Source organism: Elephas maximus, chromosome X (genome assembly GCF_024166365.1).
Source record: "Elephas maximus indicus isolate mEleMax1 chromosome X, mEleMax1 primary haplotype, whole genome shotgun sequence".
NCBI lineage: Eukaryota > Metazoa > Chordata > Mammalia > Proboscidea > Elephantidae > Elephas > Elephas maximus.
The window spans coordinates 163,846,544-163,859,423 of record NC_064846.1 but is presented as its reverse complement, the minus strand read 5'-3'; the positions used below and the strand labels follow the sequence as shown (position 1 = coordinate 163,859,423).

Here is a 12,880-nt window from a genome sequence, read left to right as displayed (position 1 = left end):
TTGATGGTTCTTTGAATTGTTCTTAGTGCCTCATGATTTCTGATAGTCCAGCAGTTTACACTGAGGGGATCTGAGTGGAACTCCTTATGACACTTATTCCCACTTAGCTCACAATGCCATCTTCATGAGGAACCTGGATTTCTTTCGGGAGTAAAACTCAAGAAAATCTGTGCTTCTAAAACAAAACGAAACCTGGTTGTTTTTTATGTTATGAACACCGGAAAGCAGTAAAATGATCACTATCTCCTCTTTTCTATGGTCATTCAGTAGCTTGGAGTCAAATCTCTTGATCACCTTTAACAACTGGGCAGAATCTTCTGTTATTCTCCTCTGTTAAACTCCCCCTCCCCCTCGTACTTTCAGGTCTTTCTTTACCCAGTATTTTCTAAATTTTGGTAAGCTGCCTCAAAGTGGTGGAAGACGGTGAGGTAGGGCTAACTGTGTACAGATCAATCAGGAACTTATATAACTTACATAGGCCGTATTTGGTCCATTTCTGTGCATTTGTTTTTCAGCCAAGGAATGACTGAGACTTGAAACATTGTATAAATAAGGCAGAATTCTCAGAGCCAAGAGGAGCTTAATCAGAGTGTTCTGTTGAAAACTGTTCTTTTCTCTATGTTCTTTCTAGCGCAACATTTTTAATATTCCCATTGTCTTCAAGCCAGAAATGGAATGGAGGGTGGGAAGGAAAGAAAGGGGAACTGATATGTGATCCTAAAATCTTTATTTTTGGTACATGAAGAAATAAAAGTAGCAAATCTTACTGCTATGTAGAGGAAAATTATATCTCTCTACACATGTGAAAAGGAGCCCTGGTGGAGCAGTGGTTAAAGCGCTCGGCTGCTAAACCGAAAAGTTGGCAGTTTGAACTCACCAGCCGTCGCATGGGAGAAAGGTGTGGCTGTCTGCTTTCGTAATGACTAATAGAAACCCTATGGCACCTGGAGCAAAGGAGAATGAAGAACACCAAAGACACAAGGTAATTATGAGCCCAGGAGACAGAAAGGGCCACATAAACCAGAGACTCCAGCAGCCTGAGACTAGAGGAAATAGATGGTGCCCGGCTACAACCGATGACTGGGCTGCCCTGACAGGGAACACAACAGAGAACCCCTGGGGGAGCAGGAGACTAGTGGGATGCAGATCCCAAATTCTCATAAAAAGACCAGACTTAATGGTCTGACTGAGACTAGAAGGACCCCAGAGGTCATGGTCCCCAGACCTTCTGTTAGCCCAAGACAGAAACCATTCCCAAGGCCAACTCTTCAGACAGGGATTGGACTGGACTATAAGACAGAAAATGATACTGGTGAGGAGTGAGCTTCTTGGATCAAGTAGACATGAGACTATGTGGGCAGCTCCTGTCTGGAGGGGAGATGAGAGGGCAGAGGCGGTCAAAAGCTGGCCGAATAGACACGAAAAGAGAGAGTGGAGGGAAGGAGCGTGCTGTCTCATTAGGGGAGAGCAACTAGGAGTATATAGCAAGGTGTATATAAATTTTTGTATGAGATACAGACTTGATTTGTAAACTTTCACTTAAAGCACAAGAAAAATTAAAAAAAAAAAGAAAGAAACCTTATGGGACAGTAGTTCTACCCCGTCCTATAGGGTTACTATGAGTCAGAATCGACTTGATGGCAATGGGTACATATGTGAAAGGTGTCCCTGAGTGGTGCAGGTGGTTAATGCTCTTGGCTGCTAACCAAAAGACTGGCAATTGCCGTCCACCCAGAAGCACCTCAAAAGAAAAGCCTGGCAATCACTTCCTACAAATCAGCCACTGAAAACCATATGGAGTACAGTTCTACTCTGACACAAATGGAGTCACCATAAGTTGGAATCAACTTGATGGCACTGGTTTTACACATGTGAAAAGGGCACATATTTGGTGAAGATTTATTGAGAATTTATAGCACTATTTTTTTTTTTATTGTGCAAAGGACTGTACCAAGTACTATAAAAGTGGCTTCTTGTGTTTGCTCACCAAAAATATTCCTACTAATCAGATCAAGGATTTATGATTACCAAATCCTTTTCCACTTATCAACTCCTTACCACACTGTCCCTAACTCTCAGCATTTCTCCTCCTATCAAACCCACGTTGGGGCAACTGCAGGCTGTAAGCTCCTGGAGGCTGGCCTTACTTCTCACTGGCACAGAGTGCTGCATCAACATGGTTTGAATGAAGGAGTACGTGAGTGACTAAGGGACAGGGCCCTGCCCCCAGGAGCACACGATCAGAGACCTCTGGACAGGGAAGAAAGCTGGTTACAGCCTCCTCACATTTTCTGTGGACCCAGAGCTGTAAGTGGAGGGAGGAAGCAGAGAAGAGTCATCTCAGCGCAGGGGGCCAGAGGATGATCCAGGCAGGGGTGTTGTCAGGCCCTCGGCAGGAAAGGACTCCGGGGGCTCGGCAAGGCCGCGGAGAGGGGACAGCAGGAAGGAGAGGGGGCTGTTCACCCCGGGGTCTGCCGAGCACTGCAGGTCAGCTGAGGAGCTGGAAAGGTCAGCCTAGAGGACATGAGAACTGGCTGGAAGAAAACCGGTTGCACATGCGGGTTAGTGGCCATGAAAACAGGCTAGGCGGAATACTGGTTTAGTGTACCTGAAAACGGGCTAGGAGAGCAAGACTCCAGAGTGCAGGTTTAGAGGACGTGAAAACTGGCTTGAAGTTAAGTGGACATGAAGTGTGGCCGGCAGGAACAAGTTCCCATTGCTTGTATTTCGGGATAAGCCACGTGTTGTCAGCTCATGAAGGGGTGTATGGAGCCGGAAGAAACCTGAAGAAAGTCATTTTTTACTCGAGGATCTTAGGTGCCAGCGAACAGCTCCGGCAGCGAGAGTACTTCTCAGGGACCCCTGTTGCCTGCCTGCGCCCCCTCGATTTCCTGAGACCAGGCCTCGCGTCGGGAGCGAGATTTTGTAGGGGGGAGGAATGGGCGGGCCCAGGCGGAGCCTAGGGGCGTTGACTACGCTAGTTGTTGGGGGCGGGACCCGAGCGTGAGGGGCGGGGGCGGGGCGGAGGGACGTGTAGGCCGGGCTGTAGAATGGTGGCCAAGGCGGTACGTGATGACGTATGGGGCGAGGCCCGGCAATACGGGGGCGCGACCGAGAAGGGTGGGTGGTGGCTCGGGTGTGAGGGGCGTGGCGAGGCGCGAGGGGTGTGGCGAGGCTCGAGGGGGCGTGGCCATGATGGCTCTGTGCGCGGACAGCGGCCCGGGAGCCAGCGGCTAGGTTCGCGCTACGGGGAAACGCTCAGGTAAGAACGCTAGGCGAAGTACAGCTCCGGCTGCTGCGGGGACGCGGCCGACCCAAGGAGGGGCGGGTACCTCCCACGACTACTTTACCCGCAGTGCCGGCCCCGCACCGGGACAGTTGTTGGTCCGCGGATATGGCCTGGGTCCCCGCGGCGCGCCCTGGAGGATTTGGGGGGCAAGCGAAACCGACCCCGCACCCCAACCCTCTTCCTCCACCGTGGGGCCACCAGACGGCTGCACCCTCTTGAAATTCTTTGCACTTAAAGGGAGAACAGCAGCTGTCCCCGGGACCTAGTGGGGAGGGGGCGTGCCCGCGGTGCTTGGATGTAAAGAACTCAGGAAGGTCCAGACCTGAGGTTGCATTTCTGGAAATGCACCAAGCTGGGGCTGACTTGGCTCTGCACTGTTGATCAGGCCCTGACAATGCCAGGGACACCCTGGACAGAGTCTCAACACCCCGCCTCCCCCAGAGCACGGGAATCAGCACCACAGCTGTATTACTTGGGTAAATCTGAGCCTTCTCCACTTTTCTTTTATGTCCTGCCCCAGAGCTTGAAGAGAAGAATCTACAAAATGCAAACATTGCAGGTGTCTGTAACTGGCATTCAGTGTGAAATGCCACTACCCTGAGCTGGTGGCAACTGTTCATATTAATCTCAGTGCCCTTCCCTCCCATATATTTTTGCTGGGAAAGTTTGAGAAATGCAGGGAGATGACGAAGATGTGTACACCTTAATGCGATGGGAGTTTGTGCACTCTCAGCCACTGAAAACCATATTGCCTTCTGCTTCCCCATCTTCTTTTCCTGTTAATCTGGCCATCTCCCCTCTGCTAATTAAAAGCCATGCTAGACCTCATGGGATTTGGTTCCTTGGTTTGGAGGTTTAGGGTCATGGTTTCATGGGACATCTGTTAATTGACCTAACAATATGTTTAGTGCTTCTGTTCTGCCTCCTAGTTCCTTGTGTAGTGCTTGGGGTCTGGAAAGCTTGCAAGCAGCCATCCAAGGCACAACAGTTGGTCTCTATTCATCTAGAGCAACAAAGGAAGTAGGAGAGTCAGGAACAGGAGGAGGATATGGGATGTGTGGCTAATTGCCTTCATAAACAAATGCCTACTTTGCCAGGACACGAGAACAACCAGATGGTGCCTAGCTCCCATCACTGAATGTTTTGATCAAAGATTCCATAGAATAATTCTGATCAAAAGGAGTAAAATGCAGAACAGAATTTCAGATTCTCATGGACTCTAGACTTTCTGGGGCCATAGAGGCTGGATGAATCCCTGAAACTATTGCCCTGAGATAATCTTTAAAGCTTAAACCAAAAATATTCTCTGAAAAAAAAAATTTTTTTTTATCTTAAAACTGAACAAATAGTTTAGCTTAACTAGTAAAAAATGTCTGCCTGGAGCTTTATGCTCTTTTAAGAACTATATGGGATCAAGTTGACAATAGCAACCTGAAAGATTAGATAGGAAACTTAGGGGACAATGTTAATGAGAGAGGAAAAACTCAGAAAAGGAGGGTGTCTTAGTCATCTAGTGCTGCTATAACAGAAATACCACAAGTGAATGGCCTTAACAAAGACAAGTTTATTCTGTCACAGTCCAGTAGGGTAGAAGTCCAAATTCAGGGCGCTGGCTCCAGAGGAAGGCTTTCTCTCTCTGTTGACTCTGGAGGAAGGTCCTTGTGACAATGAATAGGTCTTCCCTTGGTCTGGGAGCATCTCAGCGCAGGAACCTAAAGTCCAAAGGGCACGCTGTGCTCCCAGTGCTGCTTTCTTGGTGGTACGAGGTTCCCCTGTCTCTCTGCGTCCTTCTCTCTTATATATCTCAAAAGAGATTAGCTTAAGACACTATCTAATCTTGTAGACCTCATCAATATAACTGTCACTTAATCCGTCTTATTCCATCATAGCGATAGGATTTACTGCATACAGGGAAATCACATCAGAAGATGAAATGGTAGACAATCATACAAGGGAATCATGACCTAGCCAAGTTGACATATTTTGGGGGAACACAATTCAATCCATGACATTCCACCCTTTGGCCCCCAAAATTCATGTCTTTGCCACATGTAAAACATACTTACCGCGTCATATTACAGCAAAAGTTTTAAATCAACTCCAAGTCCAAAATAAAAAATTCTTCCTTTATCTGTGAACTCTAGAATATAAGTTATCTGCTTCCAAAGGTACAGTGGCAGAACAGGCACGAGGTAGGTGTTTCCATTACAAATGGGAGAAACTGGAGGGAAAGAAGGGATAACAGGCACCAAGCAAATCAGCAAAACACATTACATTAGCCCCCAAGGCTTTGAAAATAATCCTCTGTTCTCTGAGATGATTTACGCAATGGGCCTGCCCTCCAGACTCTAGGTATTGGCCAAACTTTCCAGTTTCTGAGTGCAGGCCCTTCAGCTCTGGACTTCAGCTCTGCCTTCCAGGCCCATTGGGATGGCAACTCTGCTCCCTAGGCTTTAGGTGCGCCATTCTCCTAGTCCATCTGAGTGGCGACTCCACCCTTAGAAACACCAGAGGCCACAGCACCACCCTTTGAAACCCCAGAGGTCATAACCATACCTTTTGAGACTGAGGCAGCTCAACTTCTCGTGTTTCTTGTGTCTTCAGCTTCTGCTTCCTGGTTTCTTGGCCTCTTGGCATTCGGGCCTCATGCCTGCATCTGCCCCGCTGGGGCAAGTGTGCCAAAGCTCTGTAGCTCTACCGTTAAGTGCCTGGAGGCACCCCACTTTGCCAGTAAACTTTGGCTGGAAGGCACTCAGCTCTCTTGCTCCGTGGATTGGCAAGCCTAGCTCCACCGATAAGTGCCCGCAGGCACCCCCCTCCACCAGGAAGCCACCTGCGCACAGGCACTCAGCTCTCATGCTCCGTGGGTCGGCTCCAGCTCTGTCTGGTGCTGGTTTCCTGCTTCTGCTGCTGCTGGTTCTCTGTTGCTGCCACTTCTCTTCCACTGCAGGTTCTCTGCTGCTGCTCCTCTTTCCATTCACAGTTTCAAAACTGCTTCTACATTTTAGGTATCTGTTAGAGCAGCACCCCACTCTCAGTATCAAATTCTGCCTTAGTCAGCTAGTGCTGCTATAACAGAAATACCACAAGTGGATGGCCTTAACAAAGACAAGATTATTCTCTCACAGTCCAGTAGGCTAGAAGTCCGAATTCAGGGCGCCGGCTCCAGGGGAAGCCTTTCTCTGTCTGTTGACTCTGGAGGAAGATCCTTGTGATGCATCAGTCTTCTCTTGGTCTGGGAGCATCTCAGCAAAGGAACCTCAGGTCCAAAGGACAAGTTCTGCTCCCGGTGCTGCTGTCTTGTTAGTATGAGGTTCCCCTGTCTCTCTGCTTGCTTCTCTCTTGTATGTCTCAAAAGAGATTAGCTTAAGACACTGTCTAATCTTGTAGACCTCATCGACATAACTGCCACTAATCCATCTTATTCCATCATAGTGATAGGATTTACAACACATAGGGAAATCACATCAGAAGATAAAATGGTAGGCAATCATACAATAATACAAGAGAATCATGACCTAGCCAAGTTGACAGATATTTGGGGGGACACAATTCAATCCATGACCGAGGGTAAGAATGGCTGTACAACTTGAAGAATGTAATCAGTGTCACTGAATTTGTGCATGTAGAAACTGTTGAATTGGTCTTGTATGCTTTGCTGTGTATATTCTCAACAACAAAAACAAATACAATTTATTTAAAAAAAAAAAAAAGGCCGTGCTGGAAGATGAAAAAAGGCCGTGCTGGAAGATGGAGAGGAGTGCTCAGGTTTCCCTGGGGAGAGAGAGGAGCTGCCTCAGCCCCTGCCCTGAGCTGCTCTCAACATCCCTCACAGTGGTCACTGATCCCAGCCTGCAGCAGAGTGCACAAGGAACCAAAGTGCTTTGACCCACCCATCCACTCTCACTCCTACCTGGGACCTGGCGAAGAGCAGCACTGTTCTCAGATATGTTGGAAACGGAAAATCTGTCTACTTTCTAGGGCTTTCCTCTTTTACTTGGATTTTTTTTTCCTGTGGTGAAGATACACACACACACACACACACGCACACACAAAACATTCGCCAATTCAACAACATGTAATTCAGCGTGCATAATTCAGTGATATTGAATCCATTCTTCGTGTTGTACAACCATTATAACTACCCTTTTCCAAATTATTCCACCACAATTAATATAAACTCAGTGCCTCGAATGCAAAAACTCCCCCTTTCCCTCCTACCCCTGGGAAATGTTAATAATCTCTGCTTTCTATGTATTTGCCTATTTCATGTAAGTGAGATCATATAGTATCCGTCCTCTTGCGACTGACTTCTTCCTCTCAGTATAATGTTTTCAAGGTTCAGCCACGCTGTGGCATGCAGCAGGACTTCATTTCTCTTTATGGCTGAGTATCAGATCTTTTTCAAGCCAGTAGGAGGGCTGGGATTCCCTGAAAGGCCAACAGCAGCCAGGCCCCGTCCTCTGTGCCTGTGCACACCTGCCCTGTCCTCTATCCCTGGAGCCAGACAACAGGTCGCCACGCTCCCAGGTGGGACTTAATAAAGGTTGAGTGACTTGAGAGAGGAAACTGCATCTCCCATCTTTGGCCGTACTGGGACAATGAATTGCAGTACACAGAGCAGTTATTAGGAATTTATTTTCAAGGCTTCAGCAACCCCAGATTGGGCTCATGCTGTCAGGGAAGAAATGGGTGAGAGGAAGGGAAGCTGAGCTTTCTTAGGGAAGACTTGGCAGCATAACCTCTAATTGCAAGAGGCATGTTTCCTTTCAAAATCAGGAGGTGAGGAAACAAAGGGGCAATCTGGTGAGAATCAAGGAATTTTTTTCAGTGTAATTATAACCTTTACTCACAGTATTGTTGTTGTAGCCGTCTGTATTGTATAAGTGTAAATGGCTTAATCAGGCAGAATTCAAATGACTAGGGATTTAATAAAAACACAGTATGAGTGATTTTTTTTTGTTGTTGTACTTTAGATGAATGTTTACAGAACAAACTAGTTTCTCACCAAACAGTACACACATTGTTGTATGACATTTGTTAACACCACGACATGTCAACATTCTCCCTTCTCAACCCTGGGTTTTCTCTACTCTGTCAGGTCAGCAAGTCTCATCTTTCTTTTGGAGTTAGAATTTTGTTCTACATTTTTTTCCAGCTCTGCCCAGCACCCTCTACTGTGATCCCTGTCAGAGCAGTCAGTGGTGATAGCTGGGCACCATCTCGTTGTACTGGACTCAGTCTGGTGGAGGCCATAGTAGATGTGGTCATTAGTCCTTTGGACTAATCTATCTCTTGTATCTTTAGTTTTCTTCATTCTTCCTTCCTCCCAAGGGGGTGAGACCAGTGAAGTATCCTAGATGGCCGCTCACAGGCTTTTAAGACCCCAGATGCTACTCACCAAAGTAGAATGTGGAGTATATTCTTTATAAACTATGTTATGCCAATTGAGCTAGATGTTGCTCAAGACCATGGTCTCCGCAGCTCTCAGCCCAGCAATTCGGTCCCTCAGGGAGTTTGGATGTATCTGTGGAGCTACTATGTCCTTGCCTTGTACAGGTTGTGCTGGCTTCTCCAGTATTGTGTACTGTCTTACCCTTCACCAAAGTTTCCTCTTACCTGTTATCTATTAAGTGTTTTTCCATCCCCACCCCTCTCCTCCCTCTTAACCATCAAAGATTGTTTCTTTTTGTATGTAGACCTTTTCATGAGTTTTTACAGTAGTGGTCTCATACAATATTGTCCTTTTGTGATTGACTTATTTCACTCAGCATAATGCCCTCCAGATGCATCCATGTTATCTGATGCTTCCCAGATTCATCATTGTTCTTTACCTTTGCACAATACTCCATTGTGTGTATGTACCACAGTTTGTTTATCCATTCATCTGTTGATGGGTATCTAGGTTGTTTCCATCTTTTTGCTATTGTGTACAATACTGCAGTGAACATGGATGTACATATATCTATTCGCGTGACAACTCTTATTTCTCTAAGATATATTCCTAAGAGTAGAATTGCTGGATCAAATGGTATTTCTATTTCTAGCTTTCTAAGGAGGCACCATATTGTTTTCCAAAATGGTTGTATCATTTTGCATTTCCACCAGCAGGGCGTAAGAGTTCCAATCTCCCTGCAGCCTCTCCAACATTTGTTATTTTCTGTAGATTTGAGAGATTAGACCTTTGTCTGATTTGTCACAGCCAAAATTTTTTTCCCAGCCTGCAGGTTCTCTTTTTACTCTTCTGGTGAAGTCTTTTGATGAGCATAAGTGTTTAATTTTTAGAAGATCCCAGCTATCTAGCTTATCCTCTGGAACTTGTGTGTTGTTGGTTGTGGTTTGTATCCTGTTAATGCCGTGTATTAGGGCCTCTCGCATTGATCTTATTTTTTCTTCTATGAACTTCATAGTTTTTGGCTTTGTGTTTAGGTCTTTGATCCATTTTGAGTTAGTTTTTATATATGGTATGAGGTATGGGTCCTGTTTCATTTTTTTGCAGATGGACATCCAATTTTGCCAGCACCGTTTGTTAAAAAGACTGTCTTTTCCCCATTTGATGGACTTTGGGTACTTGAGTGATTTTTTAAAGGCTTTCTTTCAGAAGCTTTTCTCTATTTAGCACATTTCTAAGTTTGAAAAACAATAGATAAGAGACATGTTAGTAAAACCCAAGGACATATATACGTGATCAGTGATGACAAGGGCGTAGATCTCAGAAAGCTCCGCTCACCTGTGGCCCATCCAGCCCCTACTCCCATCGTTATGGACAGACTTAAGTAGAGATAGATTGCCTGGGAAATCCGGAGTTCCTTGTTATGTTTGATGGATAAACATTACTTGTGGTTTCACAAGCTTGGGTTTATGAGATCAGTGGGGAAGTTTAAATAACCATCTTTCAATAAATCATTACTTTTAAGAGCTGTGATTGGCCTTAGGCAGCAAAGCTTGACCGCATGTAGTAATACCTAGTCTCTAGAGCGTCTGCGTTTTTGTGTCTTGGTGTATAATTTCATATTTTTTTAAAACCAGAGCCCGTTGCTGCCTTATAAGTACTGAATGTGTTTGTCAAGATCAAGATTATTTTATATATTTGAATTCCTGTTATTCTGGGTTAGGTGCTTTTGAGAAACAGAAGTGTTTTGTTCTAAGGCTTCATGTAGTGTACTGTTTTACTCATAGAAAATTATTAATAACAGTATAAAACAGTTACGCTTTGATTCCACATTAGCCATTTTTCTCCTGTGCCTGTACTGCAAAATATAACTTATTGAGAAGGTACATTCTAGTGTATTCATTCCAGGACTCACCTTGAGCTATTTTAATAATGCCTTCCATTCACACATGCATCCATATTTTCATGCTGATTTTTGCAGTTTTGACTTTAGCTAGAGTTTCATGAGCATTTTTGATAAGCATGTATCTTTGAAGCATGTGCCTGGGCATAAATAACCTCATGACCTGTTACAGGTATTGTAGCCTAGCGTTAGCTAAGTTTGGTTTCTATGGAATTTTCCTGGGACCCTTCTCTTCCTGAGCCACCATGCTCTCTTCCTTGCTTGCTCGCCTGTGACTGTTCCTTCTCAGTTACTTGGCCTCCTTAGTTGCCCCCTTTTCCTCAGTCTCCCTCCATGCACCTGCTACTCCTCCGTGGAGGAATTTCCATCTTTCTCTAGCTTCCTGACTGCATTTGCAGCTCTGGATGTTTCTTCTCGCTTCCTCTTGGCACCTCAAATCCGAAGTGATTAGAAGGCAGAGCCCCATCTTTCCCTTCCCACCTGCTCCTCCTCCCGGCTCTATTTCTCTGTTCAGGTGCTCATCCTCATTCCACCACCATTGTCACTCCAGCTGTAAAAAGTATGAGGCCTTCTACTTTTTCCTTGGTCCCTCTTCCAGTTGGGTGCCAAACGCTACTTTTTTTTTTTTTTTTAACAAAATGGTTATCTCTTGCGTACAACCTATCTCTTCCTTCTCTACTGTCCCTACCCCAGTTCAGTGCTTCATGTTTTCTCACTTGGAGCATTGAAGTTGCATTTCAAGCTCAGCATGTCCAAACCTGAACTACTGATTTCCCACCCAAAACCTGTTTCACCTACTCCCTTCCCCACCTTAGTTCATGGCAACTCCATGCTTCTAGTTGTTTAGACCGACAACCTTCCAGTAATCCACGAGTCCCTCCTTTCACATTTTGTAGGCTTTATCTTCAAGGGATATCCAAAATCCAACCATTTATCATCACCTCCACTGTGAAATCCTTAGTTCAAGCCCCCTGGATTATCCTAAACGGTCTCCCTGCTTCTTTTCTGCCCCAGTGTGCTTTCAATAGGGCAGACTGAATGTTCTCTTTAAAATATAAGTCATATTACGTCAGCCCTCTGATCATAAATCTCCGTGGTCTCCCATTTCCCTGAGAGTAGTGGTTCCCAACCAGGGGCGATCCTCCCCGCAGGGGACATTTGGCCATGTCTGAAGACATTTTTGTGATTGTCATAACTGGAGGGAAAGTGCTACTGACATTCAGTGGGTAGAAGCCAGCGATGCTGCCAAACATCCTACAGTGCATAAGAAAGCCACTTACCACAGAGGATGAGCCGGTCAAAAATGTTAAGGCTACCAAGGTTGATAAAGCCTGACTTAATGTAAGAACACTTACAATGGCCTAGAACCCTACTTGAACTGGCATCCGTTCCCTCTCAACCTCATCTCCTTCCACCTACCTCGTGGTTCACTGCACCCCTGCCATATCTGCCTTGTTGATATCCTTTGACCATGCCCGACACTCTCCCACCTCAGCATCTTCGCACTGGCCGTTCCCTCTGCCTGGAATATCCTTCCCCTAGAGAGCCACATGACTCATTTTCTCACCTCTTTGAATCTCTGCTCAAGTTTCACCTTCTCCATGAGGCCTACCCTGAGCACCTTATTTAAAAATGCAACACCCCTTCCCAATGGCACTCTAAATTTGCCTTACCCTCTCCTACTTTTAAGGAGGCCTGTCTAATAGGATCACTGTGAATTGGAACCGACTCAGTGGCAGTGGGTTTGGGTTCTACTTTTCACTTAAGGTATTCCAAATTTCTGTATAATTGACAAATCATGCTGTTGTTTAATATCTGTCTCCCCCTATTAGAAGGAGAGCACCAAAAGGGTTGGGACTTGTTTTGTTCCATGATGAGCCTAGAACAGTGTCTGGCATTCAATAGATGTTGACTGACATATTGTTGAATGGAAGCATCAAAGAGTGATGGACTGAATGAGTGGGTGGTTGAATGGGTCACCTTCTTTCTGACTTTCCTGGCTCTACTCCTTGCCCACTCCCATCCATCTTATGTCCTGCTGCCAGAGTAACCACATGGAATAGTATCTGCAAGCCTTCTGGTCCATTGAAAATTCATATTTCCCAAATTAGTCTCAAATCTGCATCCATTACCACCTTCCAGTGCTTCCCCTGGGCATCTGCTTGACCAGTGCACAAACAAATATTAATAGCTGACTTGGAGTGATGGAAAGTTCAGACACACTCTTGGCTTTGTGACAGCCAACAGGTTTTTCTTGTTTAAAGGACACACAAGGAAGTCTACTAGCCTGGGTCCT

The 12,880-nt window shown here is 45.7% G+C and overlaps 1 protein-coding gene across 4 annotated transcripts in view; it reads left to right on the top strand.

Annotated features, from left to right (window-relative positions):
- Positions 1-3,170: 3,170 nt before the first annotated feature.
- CA5B (carbonic anhydrase 5B) overlaps positions 3,171-12,880 on the top strand; it is a 52,614-nt gene continuing 42,904 nt past the window's right edge. For 3 of the 4 annotated variants that reach the window (XM_049873391.1, XM_049873392.1, XM_049873390.1), the window contains exon 1: positions 3,171-3,262. The gene's annotated coding sequence lies outside the window, so the exon portion shown is untranslated. The remainder of the gene's footprint in view (positions 3,263-12,880) is intronic. The other variant, XM_049873393.1, reaches the window with a different exon arrangement.